We start from the raw sequence: 23,143 nt of genomic DNA, 5'->3' as shown, positions 1-23,143 counted from the left end.
TTATTCTTCATTTTATTAATGTGGTGTATCACGTTGATTGATTTGTGAATGTTGAACCATTCCTGCATCCCTGGAATAAATCCCACTTGATCATGGTGTATAATCATTTTAATGTATTGTTATATACGATTTGCTAGTATTTTGTTGAGGATTTTTGCATCAACGTTCATCAGTGATATTGGCCTGTAATTTTCTTTTTTTGTGTTGTCCTTGTCTGGTTTTGGTATTAGGGTAATGTTGGCTTTGTAGAATGAGTTAGGGAGATTCCCCCCCTCCTCAATTTTTTGAAAGAATTTGAGGATAGGTATTAAGTCTTCTTTGAATGTTTGGTAGAATTCACCAGGGAAGCCATCTGGTCCTGGACTTTTATTTTTGGGGAGTTTTTTGATTACTGTTTCTATCTCCTTACTGGTGATTGGTCTATTCAAATTATCTATTTCTTCTTGCTCCAGTTTTGGAAGGTTGTATGATTCTAATAATTTATCCATTTCTTCCAAATTGTCGAATTGGTTGGCATATAGCTTTTCATAGTATTCTCTTATAATCTTTTGTATTTCTGAGGTATCTGTTGTAATTTCTCTTCTTTCATTTCTGATTTTATTTATTTGTGCCTTCTCTCTTTTTTTCTTTGTGAGTCTAGCTAAAGGTTTATCAATTTTGTTTATCTTTTCAAAGAACCAGCTCTTGGTTTTATGAATTTTTTCTACTGTTTTTTTTTTGTCTCTATTTCATTTATTTCTGCTCTGATTTTTATTATTTCCCTTCTTCTACTGATTTTGGGCTTTGTTTATTCTTCTTTTTCCAGTTCCTTTAGGTGCATTGTTAGATTGTTTATTTGAGATTTTTCTTGTTTGTTGAGATAGGCCTGTATTGCTATAAACTTCCCTCTTAGAACCTCTTTTGCTGTATCCCATAAATTCTGACATATCATATTTTCATTTTCATTTGTCTCCAGGTAATTTTTGATTTCTCCTTTGATTTCTTCATTGACCCAATCATTCTTCAGTAGCATTTTGTTTAATCTCCATTGTTTAGTTTAATTTTGTTTATCTGTGGCTTTTCTGGTTTTCTTCCTATAGTTGATTTTCAGTGTCATACTGTTGTGGTCAGAAAAGATGCTTGGTATTATTTCAGTCTTCTTAAATTTATGGAGACTTGTTTTGTGGCCTAATATGTGATCAATCCTGGAGAATATTCCATGTGCATTTGAAAAGAACGTGTATTCTTTGTTTTTTGGATGGAATGCTCTGTATATATCTACTAGGTCCATCTGTTCTAGTGCGTCATTTAAGGTCAATATTTCCTTATTGATCTTCTGTTTGGATGATCTATCCGTTGGTGTAAGTGGAGTGTTAAAGTCCCCTACTATTATTGTGTTACTGTCTATTTCTCTTTTTATGTCTGCTAATAATTGCTTCATATATTTAGGTGCACCTACATTGGGTGCATAGATATTTACAAGTGTTATATCCTCTTGTTGGATTGTTCCCTTCATCATTATGTAATGCCCTTCTTTGTCTCTTTTTACAGTTTTTGTTTTAAAGTCTATTTTGTCTGATATGAGTATTGCTACCCCAGCTTTCTTTTCATTGCCATTTGCATGGAATATCTTTTTCCATCCCTTCACTTTCAGTTTGTGAGTGTCTTTAGGTCTCAAGTGTGTCTCTTGTATGCAGCATATATGTGGGTCTTCTTTTTTTATCCAGTCAGCCACCCTATGTCTTTTACTTGGAGCATTTAGTCCATTGACGTTTAAAGTAGCTATTGATAAGTTTGTACTTACTGTCATTTTTTAACTTTTTTTTTCTCACTGTTTTAGTAGTCCTTATCTGTTCCTTTCTCCTTCTATACGGAATTGATGGTCTCTTTAGTTTTACCTCTGTCTGAAGCTCTACTCTTTAACTCCCCTCCTCCCTCATTTTATGTTTTTGATATCATATCTAACCTCTTTGTTGTGCATTTGTATCCATTACACTCTTATCATGGAAATAGATAATTTTTCCTATTTGTGGTCTTCTCTTTTCCCCTTAATTCAGTCCCTTTAACATTTCTTGTAACACTGGTTTCTTGATGACAAACTCCTTTAATTTTTGCTTGTCTGGGAAATTTTTGATCTCTCCTTCCATTTTGAATGATAATGTTGCTGGATAGAGTATTCTTGGCTGTAAGTTTTTTCCTTTTAGCACTTTAAATATATCGTGATACTCTCTTCTAGCCTGTAAGGTTTCTGCTGAGAAGTCAGCTGATAGCCTCATGGGGTTTCCTTTGTATGTAACTTGTTTTTTGCTTGTGGCTTTTAGGATTCTCTCTTTATCTTTAATTCTGGACATTTTGATTATGATGTCTCTTGGTGTGGGCCTCTTTGGGTTTATCTTGTTTGGGGCTCTCTGTGCTTCCCGTATCTGGATGTCTGTTTCCTTCCTTAGGTTAGGGAAGTTTTCATCTATCATTTCTTGAAATAGATTTTGCCCCTTTGGCTCACTCTTCTCCTTCTGGGACACCTATAACACGGATGTTAGTGTGTTTGATGTTGTCTCAGAGGTCCCTTAGACTGTCTTCACTCTTTTTAATTCTTTTATCTTTTACCTGTTCAGCTTCGGTAATTTCTTGTAGTCTATTGTCCAGCGCGCAGATCCGTTCTTCTGTTTCCTCTACTCTGCTTTTGAGTCCCTCTAGTGAATTTTTCATTTCTAGTATTGTATTCTTCATTTCTGATTGGTTCTTTTTTATATCTTCTAGTTCTTTGTTGACATTCTCACTGAATTCATCTATTCTTCTCCCCAGATCAGTGATCATCTTTAACACCCTTTGTTTGAACTATCTGTTGGGTATGTTGCTCATTTCTGTTTCACTTAGTTCCTTTTCTGGGGTTTTGTCCTGTTCCTTTACTTGGAATGTATTCCTTTCCCTCCTCATTTTGCCTCTTTCCCTATGCTTGTGTGTACATATTAGGTAGGTTCAGCTACGTCCCTTCTCTTGGATAGGTAACCTTATATAAGTGATGCCTTAGGAGTCCTGTAATGTGCTTCCCTCAGTTCTCAATGTTCCAGGGGTGACCCCTATGTGTGCTATGTGTGTCCTTCTGTTGTGGCATGTTTGGCCTCCCTGTAGTCGCCCAGGGAGGCCAACTTGTGCTCCTGGCCAGCTGTTGTAATGCTCAGCTGCTTATAGTTGTTGTGGGCCCTTGAGTCTCTTTATCGGGTGTGGGGAGCCCCAGCACAGTTGGCTGCAAGTTCTAATACCACATTTGTGTTGCAGTATGTCTTTTAAGTGAGTAGGCTCCCAGTGTGGCAGGTTGTTAGGCTCAGGGGCTTACAAATGCTATAAGCCTCCAGCCTTTAGGTCTCTTGTCAGCTCTCTGAGGATTGCAGCTGGGTGGGGCTGGCCTCAGGCATGGGAGCATCCAATTGTTTCAGACTTTGGAAGGTGGGGCAAACCCCCTATGTGGGTCTTTGAGAAGCACAAGTCTTCTGCAGCTAACAAGCCCTGCTGCCGACAGGTCCACACACACAGTCAACACAGTCCTGCCCCATGTGCATGCCCCAACCTCCTGGAGTGGACCCAGTCTCTCCACGGTGGGAGCCCCACACACTCCACCACCGCCCCACACTCTCCACCCGTTCCTTGTGCACGCCCTGCCCCATTGACGTGGGCTCAGTTGCCAGGCTGCAGAGAATCCAGTCACCAATCTATGCAGGCCCACAAGTTTCCTGAGGGCTTGTTGTTGGGTGGGGCCATTCTCTAGGGTGGGCTGCCTGCCCTGGCTGAGCTGGATTAAATCGGTGTTGTAGTGAGTGGGGCAGACCCTGGGCTAGCAGGCCTCAGGGAGAACTCCAATGGTGTCTGTGTCAGCACACCCACACCAGGCCACAACAATGGCCGCCGCCAATGTCCCAGTCCCTGGAGAAGTCTCACCTCTCACTGCAATGCATTCAGAGCCTATCAGGTGAGTCTCTTTTCACCAAAACACTGTGCACCTTTCTTTCTGGTGATTTTAGGTTGCTTTCTAAAATGGGTGAGTTTGCGCATGGGCCCTTTGAGGGCCGGTTTTAATTTCTTTGTGAACCAGCTTTCCTGGGGGTCCTCCCCAGTGTTTTAGTAGCAGGCAAAGTCAGATATTATGCCACTCATCTCAATTGTGCTGGGTCCACAAAATGCCCACAGTGGGAGCACTCCCTGGCTCAGGGCCCCGCTCCTCCCGGGAGGGCTGATTGGTTTTGGGCTGCTCCCGGGCGGCTGTGAGGCTGGCGGCTCATGAAGGTGGTGTTTTTTCTCTCCAGAAGGGAGTTTCTGCCTCTTGGACCTCAATTAGGATTGTCCTTGGTTGCAGGAGTTCTTCTTATCCAGTTTTCAGTTCTCTCTCAGGGGTCATTTTTCCACAAGTAGTTGTAAATTGGCTGTGTCCGCGGGAGGAGGTGAGTTCAGAGTCTGCTTACGCCGCCATCTTGACTTCTCTCCCCAATAATTGTTTTTTAATACTTGCTAAATGGTAAGACAAAAGTCAGAACACATGCCAAAAATTCCATCTGTATCTTGTAGCTGACTAGATTCCTACAGAGAGATTTTTGATGGATACCATGAGATGGCAGATACTCCAGTTCCTTTCTTCTGTACAGTAAATTGGGAAAAGTTGGTTCTAATTCTCATTTTTCTACTGGCTCAATCTAGGAAATGGATTGGCCTCCAAATATCTCACCTAAAAACGAGCCTGCTAACATCTTGAAGATTTCATAAGTATCATTTTACATCACAAAAGAGGTGTAAGGTTATTGGGAAAGACATTATACAAACACAAGATGACATTATTACTACCACAAGTTGTGTGTGATGTTAAGTTCATTCTTGACAATAAAGCAGAAATTTCTTTAGAAGCATGTCATCATTTTAATTTTTTATTTCACTTTTATATTTCATCTGGCTCATCTTTTTGAAGTCATTTTCCTTGTTTAAGTAGTTTTGTATTGTATCTTTTTTATCAAATTTGTTTTATTTTGATGGATTTAGCTTTCCTGGAGGAAGCTGCATATGGAAAAACCTAAGAACCACTGAGCTGCTAATAATAATTATCCTCTACCATTTTAGAGCCTCTTTTATCTTAGGATATGAAAGTACTTTTCAAACTGGTATCTGTAATTACCTCCATCATACAAAAGAATAACTGCCAGTGAGGCTGAATGACTTACAGGGGGTTGACAAAGGCAAAAAGCAGAACCTTAAATTCCCTTTCCCCTTCCTTCTTCCCTGTCTCCCAGACTTCAGGACTCTTTGGGAAAAGTGAGATCTGGCTTAGGCTCTGAGGAGATTCAGAGAAAACGGAATCAGGTCTTCATGATATGGAGCTCTAATGGAGACCTAAAGATGCTACTCTCTGATGGCTCATAACCTGAGGATATATGAACACAAATGGCAAGACATGGATGAAGCAGGAAACCAGTGGAGGGAAAAGTTGCTTTGGGGTAGAGAGGCTAAAAAAGCCTTTTTAAGTGGGATGACAGTCAGCCTGTGCCAGTGAGCGGCCTGCTCTCCACACTGCCCTGACTTTGCAGTTTTCTTTCTCACCTAGAAAAATAGAGTTTATCTTTGGTAAAGGGCAGGAGTCTACTTTTTCCTCAGCAGGCCAAGTTGAGGGCTAGCAGATGAATTTCTGGGTTCTCCTAAGGGTTAAATTTAGGCCCAGTGTTCACTGAGATTCAAAGAGCTTTAGCAATTGACTGTCCATTTTTTATAACTTTCAGATTTTCTTTCTGTGTTCTATTTGCAGATAGATCAAACTGGCGAAGTTCCCCTAAGAATAGGAAAAAAGAATAATGTGAACGGGGGTTGGTGATCCAGGGCATTTCAATTAAATGAGAGGTCTGAGAACTGGCAGGAGATCTGGGTCTGACTGATGGCAGGGAGGGCTCTAGGGCCTCCACACTAACTGGCAACCAGGGACCATAAAAGAGATAATGTAGCAAAGAGCTTCAGTCATCAAGTTCTTCTAAAATGCAGTGGGGCATTTTCCATGTGGAGAGGGGAGCACTGATTATCTGAATATTACTAATATGTCCCAGAGAACCTACTTGGAATCATTTTTTACTATTAATTTGAGCAAGAGCGCTGAGACTCTTTGTATGTATAATTCAACAGAGATGATTTTATTTTTCAATATGACTAAAATCAGAATCTTATTAAATTTTAGAAGTGAATGAAACTTTTATAACTTTAGGAGTTCTTTCTGGATTCTATTTGGTGATTAAAAATGCTGTCATTTCAATCCCCTTAGGTTAGATTGAATTTTATGGTGCTCACTATTTTTTCTCTTAGATATATCTTGATTGTTTTTAGAATGTAACATTTTCGTGACAAGCTGTTTCACACATTCATTTTCTTAGTTGCTCTTACATTTTTAACTGAATGCTAACGGTTTGTATTTTCCTGACCAACAAGGAATTGAGGATGCTTGATTTGAGGGAAATAATGGCTATCATTTATGAAGCATTTACTATATGCCTGGTTTTGGGTTAAGCTGCATGCACTGTGTCATTTAATCCTTAAAACGACAATTATTTGCATTTTATAGATGAGGAAATAGAGGCTTAGAAATTTAAGTCATTTGATTGATGTTCCACAGCTAATAAGTAACAAAGCTGCAGTTAAAACCTGGGTCCTACGGACTCCAAATCCACTCTCTTATAGACTGCAACTTTAACCTGTTTTGTAATTGATTCTCAAATGTCCAGTTCTGGGTCTGTCACTGTGTCTAACTAAGCTATCACAGGCTATATGCCATTATTATTTGCTCAAGCATCTTTGGCCAGCATGTGAGCACATATATATTTGATCAAGTTGGAAACACTGAAGATCAGTATCCCCCGCACTTCATACCTTATTCGGGCTTAAGGACTCTCTGGATACATTTTTCAACTTTAATGATTGTGATATCTCTCAAAAAGAGATGACTTTACTAAGTGTCATTTCTTGATTAATAAAGTTCTGCTGCTGTTGACTTTTGATTCATCATCACACTGATATTTAGTGTTAGTCCAGCATGCTGGATGAGGCAGAAGTCTTGAGGTCTTATAGAGGGAAACAGATGGCTGGTCACAATGGACACATTCCCTTGGGGAGAGATGGGGAAACTGCAACTAGTATTTAGCGTTTTAACTGAGGTTGGTGTTTGCAGAACGACTTTTCTCTTTAATTTTTTTTTTCAAATGAGAGCAAACCAAAATAGAAAGTATTGTAACTTCCTCCTGTGTCAGGTACATTTAGCTCCTTCAGAAGATGAGACTTCCTTTTTCTTTGACTCAAATATAGCATTTGTATGCTCCCAAGCTAATATTCAGTCATCAAAACTAATACACACAGTTGTTCAACATATCAGGGAGAGCAAATGCTTTTGTCAACTTTTTAAACGACTTCTCCTACAATTACCAATGCTCTCCAAATAGGGTCTGCTGACTTCAATGTCAGGGTCAGTGTTAGAATGACTCATTGCCAGATAAACCAAACAGGCTCAACAAAGTCTACTTTAAGATGTAAATACTGTTTCCTTATTGCTAGTGAAAGCTAGAATTTTCACAAAATAAACTAAAAAGACTGTGTTTGGGGGTTCCTGCTGTCTCAGGTATTCCTGGGCCTCAAGAAATACACCCACCCTGTAACAACTCTTTCCCTACCCTTTCGCTCTCAATTCCTAGAGTGCACCGGATGCATTTGGTCCCTCAGTGAAGATACTTCTGAACCTGACCCAGTCCAGCTCTAACCCATGTCACTTCCCAGAAGCTAGCCTTGCCAAGGTCTCCAGTAACATACTCACTGCCCAAATGAAATGGCACTTTGCCATCTTGATGATCCTTGACCTAGGTACGGAATTTGACACTGCTGATAAGCAGTTACACAAGTCTCTCTTCTTGGCTTTTGAGCCTCTTCCCTCATTTAGTCTGACTCGCACCTCATCTACTTTAGAGACTCTTTACCCCTCATCACCTAGTTTCCACTTTCCATGGGGTTACCCCCATTGCTTTGCAAATGAGCTATTTCATGTATGGTTGCCTCACTGATGGTAGAGGCCACGCTTATATTCATGTTGGAACCCCAGTGCCTGGACAGTGCTTACAAAATAACATGGGCTCAAAAAAAAAAATGTTTGTTGAGTGAACGCACAAATCTAATAAATCAATTTCTATATTTTCTTCTGTCCTACAGATTAAATCTGGCTGTAAGACAAGTTGCATGACCAATTCATATTAAATAGAAATTTATCACCCGTCTTTAACTTTTCCAACACCCAACATCCATGTGTCAGTAAAGAACACTGATAAATAACAAAGCTCCCAAATAAAACTCCTTACTGACTCTTGATTGTTTTTCAATTTCTATTTCCACTTCCTAATTAAATCTGCTTTTTTTTTTTTTTGGTGAAGAAGATCAACCCTGAGCTAACATCTGTTGCCAATCCTCCTCTTTTTTCTGAGGAAGACTGGCCCTGAGCTAACATCCGTGCCATCTTCCCCTACTTTATATATGGGATGCCTGCCACAGCGTGGCTTGATAAGCAGTGAGTATGTCTGTGCCTGGGATCCAAAACTGCAAACCCTGGGTGGCTGAAGCGGAGTGCGTGAACTTAACCACTACGCCATCAGACCAGCTCCTAAATCTGCTTTTTCAGTCACGACATTTTCTGAATCTGATTTGCCTTCTTTTCAAACTCTTCCAATGGATTTTTTACAGAATATATAAAAGAAAGTACTCTGTGTTCAATTGACTTTTTGTATAGTAACTGCTCGCTCTAATGTATTGCAAAAAGCAGCCAATTAGTGTTTGTTGAGTGATGGCCACAACAATTGGGTCATGTGCACTGTTTCTCAGTTTGATCATTAAGGTGGTCTAGACAAGTGAATTAACTGTTCCATTGTCTGTTTATTTTAATCATTTTAATGATCAAATCTTATTATCTCAGAGGTGATACAATCACAGTGAAGTAATTTATTATTTCAACGAGAAATAAGAATTTGACTCTATAAAGAGTTAGTTTTGATTTATGGTTTATATGTAATCCTTCATCTCCTGTTTGTACAACCATAGACTCATGTCCCCAGAATCCCAAGTTACGATATGTCTCTTCTGTAAGTCTTCAATTCTTCTACCAAAGTTATCTTTTCCACCTGTCATTTGGTGCATGCCAGACTTTTCTGAGACCATGTAATTTTTTTAATTCATCCTGTAAATCATGTGTAAGATCTTCTTAATTGCAAAGTCTTTCATTCCAATTTTTAAAAGTGCCCACTAACCATTTTCTCTCTTCTTGTGTACCTTCTGATTGAGCCACATCATGTGTCTGCATACTACCCTCTTTCTATGATCATTTCACTGTATATCTTCTCCCATTTGATGGATGGATGGATAGATTGATCAACAAATTCACTTCTTACAGACATTAAATAATTATTCAATATAATTCTTCTAGCACCAAGGACTTACTTCCTAATAACAGATAGGATATTTTCTTTTTTTCCCCCTCATTGTAAGCACATCTCTTCTACATTTCTAATGGATCTAAGATATTTTATGTTTCTATTTGAACATTGTTGTACTTGTGGTTTACAAAGTTATCCCTCCTTTTATGTATTTCTCTTTTTTATCATCAGTCTCTGATTGTAAACTCATAGAAGGAAGAATTGATATTTATTAAACACATCCTAAACAGTTTCCAGCACTGTAATATCAGGATATAAGCAATTAAAATATTATTTTTGTCTATTAACAAATTATCATTTATGTATCTGAAACTATAAAAATCAAGTAATTCCTCTTTCACCATTTTATTCATTCAAACTTGCTAGAAGGAATATGTAATAAAAATAGACCCCTTCCATTATTCAATGGATCTTTTTAGATAGATAGTATTTCCCATCTAGCAGAATGTGATGTCTCATGATTTCATACCAGTCTGTATAATTGGAAGGGATTCGCTTTGATTAACATAGAAGAGTGGTAAGTGATATGAGGACTCATAATAAGATACAAGAGATGTCTATGTTGATATTTCTAACCCATCTGAGTTGCCAAAATAAATAATTTTAGGAAACAAAAGAGCATACCTTTTCAATTTTCCTGATAATTTCTTCTAGTTGATTCTTTTAGTCATGAATGATGTACATTCCAAATTTCTTTCTCTGCTTGTTAAAGCAACATTCTTTTGCCCAACATTTTAAATCTTCAATAAAATTAAATCAGCAACAGTTTCCTGCTAACCACAAATTCCTTTTCTTGTTTTGCTTTGTCTAAATGTCCTTATTGAATGCCCCAAGGACTTTCTCTTCTTGCTTGGCACAGTCCTAAATGTATGTGGATTTTGTACCCTGCAACTTTACTGTATTTCTTAACTATTTCTAATAGTTTTTTGGTGGATTCTTTCATATTTTCTATATATATAATCATGTCATCTGCAAATATTGACAGTTTTACTTCTTCCTTTCCAATCTGGATCCCTTTAATTTCTTTTTCTTGCCTAATTGCTCCAATACTATGTTGAATAAGAGAGGCAAGAATGGGTAACCTTGTCTTGTTCCTGTTCTTAGAAGATTAGCTTTCTGTTTTTCACCATTGAATATAATGTTGGCAGTGGGTTTGTCATATATGGCCTTTATTATGTTTAGGTACATTTGTTCTGTACCCATTTTATTCAGAGTTTTTATTGTAAATGGATGTTGAATCTTGTCAAATTCTTTCTCTCCATCTATCAAGATGATCATGTGATTTTTATTCTTCATTTTGTTAATGTGGTTTATCACATTGATTGATTTCCAGATGTTGAACCATTCCTGCATCCCTGGAATAAATGCTGCTTGATTGTCATGTGTGATCCTTTTAATGTATTGTATTCAGTTTGCTAATACTTTGTGGAAGATTTTTACATCTATATTCATGAGTGATATTGGCCTATAACTTTCTTTTTTTTTTTTGTTCTTGTCTGGTTTTGGTATCAGGGTAATGCTGGTCTCATAAAATGAGTTAGGAAGTGTCCCATCCTAACTTTTTTTGGAAGATATTTTTGGAATTTTTTGGAAGATTTCGAGAAGAAGAGGTATTCAGTTCTCTTTGAATGTTTGGTAGAATTCACCAGAGAAGCTGTTTGGTCCTAGACTTTTGTTTTTTGGGAGGTTTTTGATTACTATTTCAGTCTCTTTACTTGTGATTGCTCTATTCAGATTCTCTATTTCTTCTTGATTCAGTTTTGGGAGGTTGCATGAGTCTAAAAATTTATCCATTTCCTCTAGGTTATCCAATTTGTTGGTGTATAGTTTTTCATAGTATTTTCTTATAATCTTTTGTATGTCTGTGGTATCTGTTGTAATTTCTTCTCTTTTGTTTTTGATTTTATTTATCTGAGCCTTCTCTCTCTTTTTCTTAGTGACTCTAGCTAAATGTTTGTCAATTTTGTTTATTTTTTCAAAGAACCAGCTCATAGTTTCATTGATCTTTTCTATTGTCTTCTTAGTCTCCATTTTATTTATTTCTTCTCTGATTTTTATTATTTCCTTCCTTCTACTGACTTTCAGCTTCATTTGTTCTTCTTTTTCTAGTTCCTTTAAGTGTAATGTTTAATTGTTTATTTGAGACTTTTCTTGTATGTTTAGGTAGGCTTGTATTGCCTTTAAACTTCCCTCTTAGTATGGCTTTTGCTGTATCCCATAGATTTTGGTATGTCGTGTTTTCATTTTCCTTTGTCTTTAGGTATTTTTTTATCTCTTTATTGATCCAATAGTTGTTCAATAGCATGTTGTTTACTCTTCACATATTTGTGACTTTTTCAGCTTTCTTCTTGTAGTTGATTTCTAGTTTCATATCATTATGATCAGAAAAGATGCTTCATATGATTTCAGCCTTCTTAAATTTATTGAGACTTGTTTGTTTCCCAACATGTTGTCTATCCTTGACAATGTTCCATATGCACTTGAGAAGAATGTGTAGTCTGCTGTTTTTGGATGGAATGTTTTATATATATCTATCAAGTCCACCTGGTCTAATGTTTTATTTAAGGCTGATGTTTCTTTGTTGACCTTCTGTCTGGATGATCTGTCCATTCATGTAAGAGGGGTATTAAAGTCCCCTACTGCTATTGTGTTGCTGTCAATTTCTTTCTTTAGATCTGTTAACAATTGCTTTATCTATTTTGGTGCTCTTGTGTTAGGTGCATATATATTAATAAATGTTATGTTTTTTCAATAGACTGTCCTCTTTATCATTATATAATGTCCACCTTTGTCTCTTGTTATCTTTTTTGGCTTGAGGTCTGTTTTGTGTAATATAAGTGTGGCTACACCTGCTTTTTTTTTTTTTTTTTTTTTTGGTTGCCATTTGCTTGGAATATCAACTTCCATCCCTTCACTTTGAGCTTATGTTTGTTTTTAGAGATGAAAGGGGTCTCCTCAAGACAGCATATTGTTGTGTCTTATTTTTTCATCCATCCTGCCACTATGTGTCTTTTGACTGGTGAATTCAGTCCATTTACATTTAGGTGATTATTGATATATGAAGACTTAACACTGCCATTTTATCTTTTGTTTTCTTGTTGCTCTATATTTCCATAGTTTCTTTTTCCTTGTGTTACTGTTTGCCATTTCAGTTCAGTGTTTTCCTATAATATTTTACTCAGTTTTCTCTTTTCTATATTTTGTGCCTCTGCTCTGAATTTTTATTTTGTGGTTACCATGAGATTTGTATAAAAGGTCTCATAGAGAAGATAGTCCTTTCCCTGCTGATAACATCTTATCTTCATTTGCCTATACAGATTTCTTCTTTTTTCTCCTCCCTGTATATGTTTTTGTTGTTGAAAATCATCCTTTTTTATGTTGTGAGTTTGTTACAAAATTGAAGTGGTTATAGTTATTTTTAGTGCTTCTTTTCCCTTTAACCTTTGTGGTATAATTAAGTGTTTACTCACCTATTCTAATGTAAAGTTACAGCTTTCTGATTCTATTTATCACCCTGCCACAGTTTTGTATACCTTTGCCTTTTTATTTCAAGTAAGAAAGCTCCTTTCACCATTTCTTGTAAGGCAGTTCCAGTGGCAGTGAACTCTTGCAGCTTTTGTTTGTCTGGGAAAGCCTTTATTTTTTCTTTATATCTGAAGGATAATTTTGCTGGACACAATATTCTTTGCTGACAACTATATCTTTCAATATTTTGAATATACCATTTCACTCTCTCCTGGTCTGTAGAGTTTCTACTGAGAAATCTATCGATAGCTTAATGGGGGTTCCCTTGTAAGGAATACTTCCCTTGTAAGTCACTGGATTTTTCCCCCGGCTGCCTTTAATACTTTTTTGGTCATTGACTTTTGACAGTTGTATTATCTTTTATTTTGGAGAAAGTCTTTTGCATTGAGAAAATTGGGTGTTCTAGTAGCTTCGTGGATTTATATATCTAGTTTCTTCCCCAGATTTGGAAAGTTCTAAGCCATTATTTCTTCAAATAAGCTCTCTGCTCCCTTCTCTCTCTCTTTTCCTTCTGGGATACCCATTACATTTATGTTGCCCTTTTTAGTGGAGTCATGTAATTCTCATAGAATTTCTACATTTCAAAAAAATCTTAGTTCTTTCTCCTCTTCTACCTGTAGGAGAAGGAGGTAAATTTCTATCTTTGAGCTTGCTAATTAAATCTCTTCCATATGGTCTTCTCTATTTCTAATGCTTTCAAATCCATGTTTCATCTCGTTTATTGAGTTCTTCAGCTCCAGAGTTTCATTGGTTCTTTTTTAGAGTTCCGTTCTGTTCATTAATTTTATTCCTGAGCTCATTGAACTGCCTTTCTGAGCTTTTTTGTTGTTCATTGAGTTTCTTCATGACAGGTATTTTGAATTCTTATCAGGTAGATCACAATCTTCCAAGACTTTATGTTTGATTTCTGGGGAATTGTTATTTTCTCTTTGTCATGCTGTGTTACCATGACTTTTTGTGGTGATTGATGAGTTATTCCTCTGCCAGAACACTGTCATGGTGAACACTTTTCTTATTTAGGTATAGCTTTGTTTTGATTCTAACTATTCAAGCAGTTGGAGATTAGAGGCCTTTCTTTTGTTTTTCAGTAGGTGGTGCTATAGCATCAATTTTTGGTTTCTCTTACCTGCGCTGTCTCTCGCTATATTTGAGGTTTGGCACTTTCCACCCTACACTGCCTCTATTAGGGTGTCACTGGTACTCTTGTCATTACCACCTGTGCCTCTGGGGGTCACTGATGCCTTGCTGTTCCTGATGTCACTGCAGTCAGTGGTTTTGCTGCCAGGGGCACAGGATAACTGACACCTCTGCTGCGTCTGGGATCACCTGAGTTGGAAGCACTGCCACTGCAGTGGGAAAAGCAAGAGAGTGGGGAGGGGGCCAGGTTCATGAGGCACCACCTCTGCTGTTGCCCATTTCCTTGTGGTTGCAGGTGTCACTGCCATTGGAAGGCTGGAGTTGTGTGTGCACCTCCACTGCTGCTACCAGGCTCTGAGCTGCAGCCAGGGGCCCAGGATCATGTGGCTCCACCTCTACTGCTGCTCTGCTCCTAGTGGCCACAGATTCCACCAGTGTTGGGAGGCTAGAGTCTCACACATATCTCCACTGCTGCCCACTGGGTTCTCTGGGGTTGAAGGCAGCTGGTTCAGCTGCCACTATCAGAAGCTAGGATCCTGGGCACTGTCCCTACTTTTCTCCCTGTTTTCCTCCTCTATGTGCTCCAATCCACCCCCTTCATATGTATTGATGTGTGGATCTCTCCACTGTCATGGTGTTTTGGGTAATTTAGCCTTTGTTGAATTATGAATGTTTTACTTGTTGTAGATTCAATGGGAGAGACAAAGGGATTATCTCACATCACCATGATGATGACATCACTATTACAACTATTCTGAAGCATGTAATTACATGTATTACAGGATGCATATTACTTCCATTCACTGAAATAACAGACTCCTCATGCAGCTTGGAAACAGAAAGTTAGAAACTTATTTATTACAAATGATCTCGAGGACTTCAACATAAGCATTTCAGAATGGGTTTCACTTCCATTCATAAATTAACACTGGTATGAATGCAATTTGAGAGTAGCATTCTTACAATCACCATTATTACAAGAGTTCTGAAACAGTTCATTACATGCATTACAGAATGAGCATCACTTTCATTATTGAAATAACACAGTTCATACTGCAGTTTGAAAGTAGTGAAGTAGAGGTCTTAGAAATTTCATTTTTCTAAAAATTGAGGTATAATTGATATATAATGTTATATTAGATTCAAGTATACAATAATAATTCAACATTTGTTTATATTGTGAAATGATCACCACAATAAGTTTAGTTAACATTCATCTTAATACATAGTAAAGCTTTTTCTTGTGATGACAACTTTTAAGATTTACTTTTTGAAACTTCTTTATAACAGTGTTCTTATTCACTTCACCACATACATTACTATTAAGTATCACTTCCATTCATTAAAGAAACACAGTTCTAATAGGGCTTGCAAGTGGAAGTCTTAGAAACATCTCTAATACAAGTGTTCTTTAAAAAGTCTCTGAGTGTATGGGGCTGGCCTAGTGGCGCAGCGGTTAAGTGAGCACACTCTGCTGCTTCAATGGCCGGTATTTCACAGGCTCAGATCCTGGGTGTGCACTGAGGCACTGTTTGTCAAGCCATGCTGAGGTGGCATCCCATAGAAAGTAGAGGAAGGTGGGCATGGATGTTAGCCCAGGGACACTCTTCCTCAGCAAAAAGAGGAGGATTCGCATTGGATGTTAGCTCAGGGCTGGTCTTCCTCATAAAAAAAAAAAGTCACTGGGTGTATGACAGAAAGGGTGTCACATTATTTTACTGATATAACTCTGATCTAAAAGCCTCTTGCAAGCAGCTTTATTAGAACCATCTTTATCACTGTGTCCTTTCACTGCATTGCAGAATGGGTAAAGTGACACCCATCACCACACACTGAAATAACACTGGTCTGAATGTACCTTACAGGCAGCTTATTAGAACTATCCTTAACATAAGTGGTCTAAATAATTCACTACATCTATTACAGAATATGTTATCAAATGCATTAACTGACAATATATTCTTCTCAATGCAGCTTGCAAGTAGCTTGTTAGAAACATTTTGTTTTATAGGTGTTCTTATTCACACACTATACGCATTACAGAGGTGGTATCACTTCATTCACTTAAATAACACTTGCCTCAACAGTGGGCATCGTAAAAGCACCATTCTTAGAAACATATCTATTACAGGGTTCCTAAACACTTTATTACATGTATTACATGATGAGTATCACTGCCAGGTAGTGAAATAACACTGCTATTGATACAGCTTGCAGCAGCATTCTTAGAAATATCATTATTATAAGCGTTCTGAAACATTTCACTACATGCATTACTTAACGTTTGTCACTTCATTCAACAGGGAAAAAGGGAAATACAGTGTTAAAACAACTTGGAAGGGGCTTTCTTAGACAATTCTTTATTACAAGTGTTCTTAAAAACATCACGGCACTCATTAGAGAAAGGGTATCACTTTCTTAAACTAAAATGACATGGTTCTAGATGCAGCTTGCAATTAGCATTCCTCAAAACATCTTTATTACAAGTGTCATGAAACACTTCACTACATGCATTACAGAAATTGTATCATTTCAATACACTGAAATGAGGCTGATCTTAACACAGCTTACAAGTAGGGATCTTAAAAACATCTTTATTACAGTGTTCTTAAACACCTTACTAAATACATTACATAATGGGTATCACTATCTTTCACTGACATAACAACGAATGCAGTGTATGAGTAGTGATCTTAGAAACACATTTCTACAAGTGTTCTAAAGCAATTTACTACATACACTACAAAGTGTCACTTTCATTCACAGGAATAACACTTGTCTGAATGCAGCTTGCATGTTTTGTTTGTAGAAATATCTTTATTACAAGTGTCTCACAACAGCTCACTACAAGCATTACAGATTGTGTGTAACTTCTATTCACTGAAATAACACAGCTCTCAGTGTTGCTTGCAAGAGCTTTCTTAGAAACATCTTCATTACAATATTTCTCAAACACTTCACCACAATTATTTCTGAATGGGAATTACTTATATTAACAGAAATAACACTGCACTGAATGCAGCACGCAAGTATTATTCTTAGAATCATCTTAGTTACAAGTGTTCTTAACACTTTGTTGTATGCATTACAGAATGTGTATCACTTGCATTCACTGAAGTAACACAGATCTCAATGCAGCTTGTAAGTGGCACTCCTAAAAACAACTTTATTACAAGTGTACAAAAACAATTTACTTCCATTTTCTGATATTATTCTGTCTCTTAGATACACCTCTATTACAATTGTTCTCAACTCTTCACTGCATGCATTACTGAATGGGTATAATTTCCTAACACTGATATAACACTTTTCTCAAAGATGCTTGCATGTAGCCTTCTTAGAAATATCTTTATAATGGTGTTAAATACTTCACCACAAGCATTTCAGAATAGGTGCTACTTACATTAACTGATAAAACACTGCACTCAATGTGGCTTTCAACTAGCATCAGAAACATCTTTATTACATCTTAGAAACATCTTTATTACAATCGTCCCCATAATCTCCACTACATGCATTAAAAAATGGATATTTCTTCCATTCGTCAAATACCACAATTATAGCTTGCAAGTAACATTCTTAGATACATTTGTATTACAAGTGTTCTAAAACAATTTAATAGATACATTAAGAATATATATCCCTCATCCCTGAAATAACACAGTACTGAATGCAGCCCATTGTTATTTCAGTGAATGGAAGTGATACATATTCTGAAATGCATATTTAAGAATACTTGTAATAAAGATGTTTCTTTCAAAGATGCTTGCAAACTGCATTCAGTACATTTTTATTTCAATGATTGTAAGTGATAGCCATCTGTAGTGCATGTAGATAACTGTTTATAAAGACTTGTAATACATTTCTAACTAAGCTGCTTACAAGCTCTGTTCAGCATAGTGTCATTTCAAGGATTGTAAGTGATACTCATTCTTTAATGCATGTAGTAAACTGTTTATAAAGACTTTTAATAAAGATGTCCTAACAAAGCTATTTTCAACCTGCATTCAGCAATGTTATTTCAGTAAATATAAATTATACTAACTCTGATATGTATGTAGTGAAGTATCTAAGAAGACTTTCAATAAAGATGTCTCTGAACAACCAATGGGTCAAGAAAGAAATCAAAGGAGAAATAAAAATATACCTTGAGACAAATGAAAATGGAAATACAACATACCAAAATCTATGAGATGGAGCAAAAATAGTTTTAAGAGGAAAGTTTATAACAATGTAGGCCTACCTCAAGAAACCAGAAATATCTCAAATAAACAATATACCTATATACCTAAATGAATTAGGAAACATGAACAAATAACGCCCAAAGTTAGTAGAAGAAAGGAAATAATAAAGATCAAGGTTGAAAAAATTATATAGAGCCAAAAAAAAAAAAAAAACCAATAGAAAAGATCAATGAATGTAAAAGCTGGTTCCTTAAAAAGATAAAAAAAAATTGACAAACTTTTAGCTAGAGTCACCAAGAAAAAAGAGAGAGGGCTCAAGTAAAATCAGAAATAAAAGAAGAGAAGTTACAATTGGTACCACAAACATGCAAAAGATTATAAGACTACTATGAAAAATTCTACGCCAACAAATTGGACAACCTAGAAGAAATGGATAAATTTCTCAAAACATAACATGTTCCAAGACTGAATCATGAAGAAATAGAAAATCTCAGGGACCAGCCCCATGGCCTAGTGCTTATGTTCAGAGCATTCTGTTTTGGTGGCCCAGGTTCATGAGTTTGGATCCTGGGCACAGAACTACACCACTCATTAGCCATGATGTGGTGGCAACTCACATACAAAATAGAGGAAGATTGGCACAGATGTTAGCCCAGTGCTAATATTCCTGAAATAAAAAAAAAGAAAGGAAGATTGGCAATGGATGTTAGCTCAGGGCAAATCTTCTTCAGGAAAAAATATCTGAATAGAATAATTACTAGTAAGGAGAATGAATCAGTAATAAAAACCTCCCAACAAAAGTTCAGGACCAGATGTCTTCAACAGTGAAATCTACCAAACATTAAAAGATTTAATGTCTATCCTTCTCAAATTGTTCCAAAAAGTTGAAGAGGCAGGAATGCTTCCAAACTCATTTTACAAGGCTAGAATTACCCTAATATAAAATTCAGACAAGAATACTACAAAAAAAGGAAATTACAGGCAAATATCCCAGATGAACATAGATGCAAATATCCTCAACAAAACATTAGCAAACCAAATTCAACAATACATTAAAAAGATCATACCCCATGGTCAAGTAGGATTTATCCCAGGGATGTAAGGATGGTTCAACATCTGTAAATCAATCAATGTGATACGTCAAATTAACAAAATGAAGGATAAAAATTATATGATTATCTCAATAAATGCAGAAAAAGCATTTGACAAAATTCAACATATATTTATAGTAAAAACTTTCAATAAAGTGTGTATAAAGGTAACATACCTTAACATAAAAAGGCCATATATGACAAACCCACAGCTAACATCACACTCAATGATAAAAAACTGAAATCTTTTTCTCTAAGATCAGAAACAAGACAAGGATGCCCCTTCTCATCACTCTTATTCAACATATATTGAAAGGTCTAGCCACAGCAATTAGGCAAGAAAAAGAAATAAAAGGCATTCAAATTGGAAAGAAAGAAAAAATTGTCATTATTTGCAGATGACATAATATTATTAAAAACCCTAAAGGCTCCACCAAAAAAACTGTGAGAATAAATGAATTCAGTATAATTGCAGGCTACAAAATCAATATGCAGAAATCTGTGGCATTTCTGTGTACTGATAATGAACTATCAGAAAGAGAAATTAAGGAAAAAAACATTAAAAATTACATCAAAAAGAATAAAATACCTAGGAATAAATTTAACCAAGGAGATGAATGACCTGTACACTGAAAATTATAAGACATTGATGAAAGAAATTGAAGAAGACAGAAATAAATGAAAAAATATTCCATGCTCATGGATTGGGAGAGTTAATATTGTTAAAATGTCCATATTACCCAAAGAAATCTACAAATTCTATGCAATCCCTATCAAAATTCCAATGACATTTTTTACAGAACTAGAACAAATAATTCTAAAATTTATATGGAACCACTAAAGACTCTGAAGAGCAAAACCAATTGAGAATAAAAAATCAAAGCTGCAAGCATAATGCTCCATAATTTCAAACTACACTGCAAAGCTATTGTAATCCAAATAGTACAGTATTGACAGAAAAACCAACACATAGATTAATAGAACAGAATAGAGAGTGCAGAAATAAACCCACATATATATAGACAATTAATTTATGACAAAGGAGCCAAGAATATACAATAGGAAAGGATAGTCTCTAAAACAAATGGTGTTGGGAAAACTGGAGAGCCACAGGCAAAAGAATGACATTACATCACTATCTTACATAATAAACAAAAATTAACTGAAAATGGATTTAAAACTTGAATGTAAGATCTGAAACCATAAAATTCCTAGAAGAAAACATAGGCCATAAGTTCCTTGACATCAGTCTTAGTGATTTTTTTTTGGATGTGACTCCAAAGGCAAGGGAAACAAAAGCAAAAATAAGCAAATGGGACTAAATCAAACTAAAAAGCTTTTGCACAGCAAAGAAAACCGTCAACATGGGCCGGCCCCGTGGCTTAGCGGTTAAGTGTGTGCGCTCTGCTGCTGGCGGCCCAGGTTCGGATCCCGGGCGTGTACCGACACACCACTTCCCACTTCTCCGGCCATGCTGAGGCCGCGTCCCACATACAGCAACTAGAAGGATGTGCAGCTATGACATACAACTATCTACTGGGGCTTTGGGGGGAAAATCAATCAATAAATAAAAATTATTAAAAAAAAAAAAAGAAAACCATCAACAAAATGAAAAGGTATTAATGAATAGGAGAAGATATTTGCAAATCATATATCCAATATGGGGTTAATATCCAAAATATATAAAGAGCTGATAGAACTCAAACACACAAAAAAAACAACCTAATTAAAAATGGGCAGATAATCTGAACACACATTTTTCCAAAGAAGACATACAGATAGTCAATAGGCATATGAAAAGATGTTCAACATCACTAATTATTAGGGAAATGCAAATCAAAACCACAATGAGATATCACCTCCCACCCACTGGAATGGCTATCATCAAAAAGACAAGAAATAGCAAGTGTTGAAGAGGATGTGGAGAAAAAGGAACCCTTGCACACTGTTAGTGGGAATGTAAATTGTTGCAGCCTCTATGGAAAACCGTATGGAAATTCCTCAAGAAACCAAAAATAGAACCGCTGTATGATTCAGATATTTCACTTCTGGGTATTTATCTGAAATATACAGAAACAGTAATTCAAAAAGATAAATGTACCCCTATGTTCACTGCATTATTTACAATTGCCAAGACATAGAAACAACATAAGTGCTTATTGATCAATGAATGGATAAAGAAGATGTGGTATATATATACAATGGAATACTACAAAGCCATAAAAAAGAGGAAAATCTTGCCTTTTGTGACAACGTGGATGGACCTTGAGGTATTATGATAAGTGAAATAAGTCAGAGAAAGACAAATATCATACGATTTTACTTATATGTGGAATCTAAGAAACTAAATGAACAAACAAAAACAAACTCATAGATACTGAGAACAGATTGGTAGTTACCAAAGGAGAAAGGGATTTGTGAGGTGGGCTAAATGGATGAAGAGGGTCAAATGTATGGTGATAGATGGTAACTAGACTTATGGTAGTGATCACCTTCTAGTGTATAAAAATATCAAATTATAGTGTTGAACACTTGAAACATGTAATTTACACACCAATTTTACCTCAATAAAAATTTAAGATGTTTCTAACAAAAGCTCTTGCAAGTTACATTCAAACTGTGTTATTTCAGTGAATGGAAGTGATATTCTGTAATGCATGTAGTGATGAGTTTAAGAAGTGTTTAATAAAAAAGATTTTTCAAACAAAGCTACTTGAAAGCTGCATTCAGCATAATGTGATTTCAGTGAATGGAAGTGATACTCATTCTCTAATGCATGTAGTGAATTCTTAAAAACACTTGTGATAAAGATGTTACTCACAAAGCAAAATACAAGTTGCATTCAACATGGTGTTATTTCAGGGAATGGTTGTGATACTCATTATATAATGCATGTAGTGAAGTGTTTAAGAAACTTGTAATAAAGATGTTTCTAAAAAAGCTAATTGCAGGGCCGGCCTGGTGGTGTAATGGTTATGTGTGCACACTCTGCTGCAGCAGCCCTGGGTTCAGATCCTGGGCGTGCACCGATGCACCACTTGTCAAGCCACACTGTGGTGGCGTCCCATATAAAGTGGAGGAAGATGGGCATGGATGTTAGTCCAGGGCCAGTCTTCCTCAGCAAAAAAAGGAGAATTGGTGACAGATGTTAGCTCAGGATTGATCTTCCTCCCAATATAAAAATTAAAAATAAATTAAAAATAAATAAATAAAACAGCTAATTGCAAGCTGTGTTAACGCCATATTATTTCAGTGAAAGGATGTGACAACCATTCTGTAAGACATGTTGTGAAGCCTTTAAAATGTTTTTTTTTTTTGGTGAGAAAGATTCGCCCTGAACTAACATCTGTGTCCATCTTTCTCTATTTTGTATGTGGAATGTTGCCACAGCATGGCTTGATGAGCACTGTGACGGTCCATGCCCAGGATCTGAACCAGTGAACCCCAGGCCACTGAAGTGGAGAGCATGAACTTAACCACTATACCACCAGGCTGATCCCTTAAACTTTTAATAAAGATGATTATAACAAATCTATTTGTACCTGTGTTGAGCACAGTGTTATTTCAGTGAATGGAAGTGGTAACTATTCTGTGATGCATGTTGTGAAGTATTTAAGAATAGGTATAATAAAGATGATTCTAAGCTACTTGCAAAATGCAGTCAGCACAGTGTCATTTTAGCAAATGTGATACCCATTCTGTAATGCATGTTGTGAATTATTTGAAATCACCTGTAATAATGTCA

General features: G+C 36.5%; 1 long non-coding RNA gene across 2 annotated transcripts in view; it reads right to left on the bottom strand.

Annotated features, from left to right (window-relative positions):
* Window positions 1-13,271: 13,271 nt before the first annotated feature.
* The window catches only part of LOC131411578 (uncharacterized), a 30,980-nt gene continuing 21,108 nt past the window's right edge, over window positions 13,272-23,143 (bottom strand). Inside the window, exons 5-6 of one of the 2 annotated variants that reach the window (XR_009221577.1) lie at window positions 19,375-19,423; window positions 13,272-18,974 (exon numbers count right to left, since the gene is read on the bottom strand). This is a non-coding gene — a long non-coding RNA (uncharacterized LOC131411578). The remainder of the gene's footprint in view (window positions 18,975-19,374; window positions 19,424-23,143) is intronic. The other variant, XR_009221576.1, reaches the window with a different exon arrangement.

This window comes from Diceros bicornis, chromosome 11, assembly GCF_020826845.1.
Source record: "Diceros bicornis minor isolate mBicDic1 chromosome 11, mDicBic1.mat.cur, whole genome shotgun sequence".
NCBI classification, from domain to species: domain Eukaryota; kingdom Metazoa; phylum Chordata; class Mammalia; order Perissodactyla; family Rhinocerotidae; genus Diceros; species Diceros bicornis.
This window is presented reverse-complemented; position numbering and strand designations above follow the sequence as displayed.